This window comes from Marmota marmota, unplaced genomic scaffold (genome assembly GCF_001458135.2).
Source record: "Marmota marmota marmota unplaced genomic scaffold, marMar, whole genome shotgun sequence".
Classification (NCBI taxonomy): Eukaryota; Metazoa; Chordata; class Mammalia; order Rodentia; family Sciuridae; genus Marmota; species Marmota marmota.
Window position 1 is genome coordinate 17,658,021 of NW_025999990.1, and position 5,730 is coordinate 17,663,750.

Sequence of the window (5,730 nt, forward strand, 5' to 3'; positions counted from 1 at the left end):
ACTGGGGTCCTCACGAGACCCGACAGAAACCCCACCTCGCCGGGTCAGCTGGCGCTGTGGTAGTGGCCAGGAGAGAGGGCAGGGAGAGGAGCCGGCGGGAACCGGACGGCTCCAGGCCCGGGGAGACCCGCGTGGACAATTGGGTACAGCGGGTCCAGGATCCAGGGGATGCAGAACGCACGTGCGCCAGTCTCGTGTCTACCCTGTATTCACCGCGGAGCGCCTGGGCTGTGATCCGTGCTCATTTGCACCGCCGAAATAAAACGAATAGAAGGGAACGAATACTTTGGAAACCAGAAAAAATGAACAGAAGCCACCAGATTCATAACTTTGGTAATAATTTGGCGTATGCGATGCCTTCTAGCAAGCCAAAGAAGTCCGCACCAAGTAGATGCGTCACTGAACGCCAGTATCCCACTGGAGTGATTGGAGAGCTGCTTTCATAGGCAGAGAAAAATGTGATAACCTAAATATTGTATAATGAGGTCATTAGTGGCTTAGCTGTCCATGAGCCCTCTCTTCTCCCAACCGAAGCATTCAAAGTGAGAACAGCTCTTGGAACTTCATAGGGTCTGCTGCATGTATACTACGGTTATTTCTGCTTCATCCCCTTTCCCAGTCTTCTACAATTTCAGGTGTTTTAATAGACTCTTAGTGATTGTTGAAAGAATTAATCAGAGAATCATATAACTGGGCTAATTTTTATGTGGGAAAAAAAAGATTAAAAGTTGTGGTATCATATTGGAAAATGAAGTAAGTTGTTAGTATATTGATGGTCATGTGATAGGTAATAGATGTTGGCTGTAATTATGCAGATACAACTGCCACGAATCACATGTATGTAGATATGTAAGAGGCTTAGGATTATATGCTAAATTAGAGACAGTAGTTATCTGGACCTTCATTAACCTAAGAGAATAGGTAGGGATGAGGACCACGTGTTTAACAAGCAAATGTGTGTATATCTGTGGGAAGACATTCCAATGTGTCTTTCCCAAAGAGAACATTTTAACATTTTGCTTGCTTAATTTTCATTACAAATAAGTATTATCAATTCAGCAAGTATGCATAAGTATGAAATGTTCTGTGTTGATTTATTCATTTTTATAGCATCTCTTCTAAGAAAGAACAAGAGGCCCCAAGATGCTCATATTATCCAAAGAGACAGGGCATGTGTCCCACCAAAGTAAACCCAGATGAGGATCTAGTGAGTTCAAATGAAGAGGATGACCCAGGACACCAGAAAAGCTCAGTCTCCCTTATGGGTGTTTTCGCTCAGTGTCTGGGTTCTGGAAAATGCTCTTGGGAGCTATGTGCTTGTCCACGTAAGTTAATCTATTTCTTCCATTTGGCAACCGGGGAAATGTAATTTTCTCCACGTGATGAGTGTGAGTGAATGGCTCATGCATGGTGAATGGCCCTCCTCCAAGTTGTGGGATAATAGACTATAAAATATGCATTTTAATATCAGAATCCATTACTGCACAATGGCAGGGGAACAAATAAGAACTGGGTATTTTATCTGGGTGCCCTCCATCACACTTGTGTCACATGGGGGTCCTTGTCTTGTGTGTTCTGCTCTCAGAAAACAACTGGCTAGGGTAGAGGTCAATCAACAGAAAATAACTGCATAAAACCCAGGTGTTGGGAAGGTCACCGAGTCATTTTTTTCGGGGGAAAAAAATGTGTGAGCATTTCCCCATTGCCCGTGACTGGACATCACAACTGTTCCTTGGCAGCTAGACCAGGGATGCCAGCGTCTATGGTGGCTAGGTATGCTGTGGGGAAAGGGGCTGTTGCATGGAGCAGGAAAGTACCATGCCTACCAATTAATCTCTCCAGTTTTGACTAAGTGGTGGAGGGGAAGCAACCTAGATTATTAAACTCTATTCCCCACCCCATTCCACCCCTTCTACACCAAGGAGGAATTGGCATCATTGCAGGCCCCCAAAATGTTGCCTCTCTCTGATGGGTAAGGACTTGTTGTGTTTGAGGAACCAACTGGACTTTGAGTTCTTGATGACGGAGCCCCTCAGCAGCAGGACTAGAAACAACTCTGTGTGTCTTTCTTCCTCTCATGAATGGTGCCCCTGTGTCTGGCCAGGAAGATGAGACTGTCTTGAAGTAGTCTCACAGCCTGCAGCCTAAGACCTAGAAATCAGAGATCCCTCCCTCTTCCCTGTTGCTTCAGGCTACCCTGGAAATGTCTTCCCTCCAGCAGAAAGATGCAATCCAAGATGCAAGTGTAGATTTGGGGGAAGAAAGCAACAGGCTCATTGGGCTGCATGGCTCTAGCTATAAGCAGGTGATTCTAATCCTGCATGTTCACTAAAGGAAGAATCCTCTAGGAAATCTTCAAGGACACTGAGAAAAAGAAGCAGTAGATGACACAATGACCCACTTACCAACATCTGTCCCTGCTTGTCATATTCTGCCTTCCCTCCTCTTACTGTAAACAACGAGTCATTTCTTGGGGCTAGAGTGTGGCTCAGTGGTAGAGCAAGGTGCTTGATATGTGAGAGTCCCTGGGTTTAGTCCCCAGCACCAAAAATAAAAAATAAATAAACTGTCCCTGCTCTATATGAAGTCACGTTCCATTTGTGCAAGGATTTCACACTCTCCCTTCACTACAAGGACATCATTTGGCAAATGCTCTTCTCTCCCTTTGACCATCAGTTACTTCTCACTACTAGGACATAAGCAGCAATTTTAAAAAACAAATCCAAAACAAAACAAAAATACCTTTGACTCCTCTCTCCTCCAACCACTGCCCAACTCTCTTTTTTTTAAGCAAGAGAGAGAGAGAGAGAGAGAGAGAGAGAGAATTTTTTATTACTTATTTTTTTAATTTTCTTTGGACACAACATCTTTATTTTATTTTTATGTGTTACTGAGGATCGAACCCAGTGACTCACACGTGAGAGGCAAGTGCTTTACTGATGAGCCACAACTCCAATCCCTGCCCAACTCTCTTCACCCTTTACAACAAAACCCAGCAAAGCAAAACTTGCCTTCTCTCACTGTCCACACTTCTTCTTCTCCCTCTCAAACCCACTCCAACCATCACTCTGTGGAAACCATGCTTGTGGAGGGGACCAGTGACCTCCGTGTTTTTAAACCTAGTGATTAGGTAAAAACAGGCTTTCTCTTTCTCTTTAGGCTTTCTCTTACTTGACCTACTCAGAACTTAGCAGTCAACATAGTTAATCACTCCTTTCTTCTTTTTCACTTGGTTCCCAGGACCTTCTTGTCTGTATTTGACTTTGCTTTTCAGGAAACAATAAATTCTAGTAACTCAAAACAACAAAGTAAACAACATACAAAATTAAAAGCCATTTACACCAAATTGAGGAAGAGGCGCATGCTATTACCACTATTATTAACATTGTTTCAGAGGCTAAAATAAAGCAATAAGACACGAAAAAGCAATAATAGATATGAGCATGGAAAAGGAAGAGACAAAAGTTCTCTACAGATGGGTCTGAGGGTGCACCTCAGTGGTAGAGCACTTGCCCAGCATGTGCGAGGCCCAGGGTTCAATCCCCAGCACTGCTAAACAACAACAACAAACAAACCAAGGGACTGTGGCAATGTGGCTAGAAATATTAGGAAAAATAAATAAAACCAAAAGCCAATTCTTTGGAGAGAAAAATAAAGTATGTAAACTCCTCAGAAGTCTGATTAAGGAAAAGAGAAAGAAATTATAAGAATATTGTCAATGAAAAGGGTGATGTAAGTATGGAGTCAAAATATATTCTAAACTTTTTCAAAGAAATTTGAGAATTATTTCCTAGTATGATTTTAGAGTGGTTACGTTTGTTAGTCTTTTTGTGATTGGTCTCCCTATTTGCCCAGGCTGGCCTCAAACTCCTGGGTTCAAGTGATCCTCCTGCCTCGGCCTTCAGAGTAACTGGGACAACAGGTGCACGCCATCATGCCTGGCTGTTGTTATTTTTATCAGATATGCCCCCTACTTTCATGGAGCTCACAATACTGGGGACTGTATTTATCAAATACATGTTTACACAAATGATTGATTTGCCTTGTATGAAGGGCCTAACCACACGCGAGACCTAACCTCAAATGAAACTTCATGAGGAGCAGTTGGTTATCACAGTACTTACGAGGAAAGGCTTTGCGAAGAAGTAAATATTAAGTTGGGCGTAGAAGAGGGAAAAGTGTCTCAAGCAAGGGGAACAGTTTGAGAGAATCCTGAGGAAAAAGTGTTGGAAAGTGTCACACAAGCTGGAGGGCAGGACAGATGGCCAAGAGCAGCCAGAAAGAAAGGCAGGATATAAGTTGTGGCTCATGACAAGGATTTTGCCCTTTATCCTGAGTGTTGTGGAAAGCCCTTTCTGCACTTTGAGCCGGGAGGAGTTGAGCTTCTCCCTTGGAAACTACTTCCTCTATAAAGTCTGCAAAAGTCGTAACTGCAGCAAGGGAGCATTTTCCAGGATCTCTTGTCACCATCACTGTTCAGTGACACAGCTCTTCCTCTTCCCTAAATGCTCAATATCTTGTAGGTTTCATTGGAAATTCTACCACACTTCCAATGCAGGTCAACCCAGATGACAGGTATCCAATGGTTCAGGGCCCAGCGGACTCTCACCTCATCCCTTTGGACGGGACAGACCTCTCAGGCTACTTCCTAGAAGTTTCCTGAGGAGCTTGGACCATCCCAGCATTCTCTTCTGTCAATCTGGATAGATAAGACCTGGCCAAAATTCCAATTCCATGTTCCCTACCCCAAGGCCTGACTTCATGTAGTCCTGCATTTTCCAAACCACCAATCATCACTCACGGGCCATGAAATCAGTGAGACAGATCAGGCCAGTATTCTTGAAACAATGAAATAGAACAGACAATATTAGAGTTCACTGTAACAAAAGTATCACCTTATGACATTTTAATACCAGATGTGTGTGTGTGTGTGCGCGCGCGCGCACGTGCGCACCACAGGTGACAACATGAGATAATTTTATCAATTATGGGTCATGATCTCAAAAAGTTTCATCAGCTCTGGTTAGAAACTTGAACTTTCTGAGACCCTTCTGTTCTCTCTCACCTCATTTCCATTCTTCAAGTCAGTTTTATTCATCCTCGGGTCTGTTAAGATACCCTGTTTCTCCAAGAACAACCCACTGTTCTTGGAATATATTTGAGTGTTTCCCCTAAACATGGTGCTTAGTTTGAGTTTTTCTCCTCCTTATCAGCAGTGGCTATTACTCATAAAATGCTCATGGTTTGTTGAGTAATCTATACCTATAAGGACATAAAGCTCACCACCCGTGTCTTGTTGGTACCCAGTGAGCTAACTACTATGCTAACATTGTCCCAACAAGAGCTGGCGTTATGCTAAGCTAGTATATTAGGTAGGGTGGTCTCTGGCATCCAGGGACCTAGAGGACAATTGAAATACTTGTCCCTCTCAGTCAATTCTTGAGCGTGTACTACGTACTTGGAACAATATTCTGTATTTGCACACTGACAACTTTAACCCATTGAACAAAGAGTACTGGTTGTCTAACTTTTTAAACTTGGTCTGTGTTTTGGTCAGCTTTTTTTGTCACTATGATTTGTCAAGGACCTGACAAGAACAATTTTAGAGCAAGAAAAGTTATAGATGGCAAACTCCATTGCTCTATGCCCAAGATAAGGCAGAACATCATGGTGGAAGGGTGTGGAGGAAGAAAGCAGCGCAGGACATGGCACAAGGAAGCAAAGAGAGAA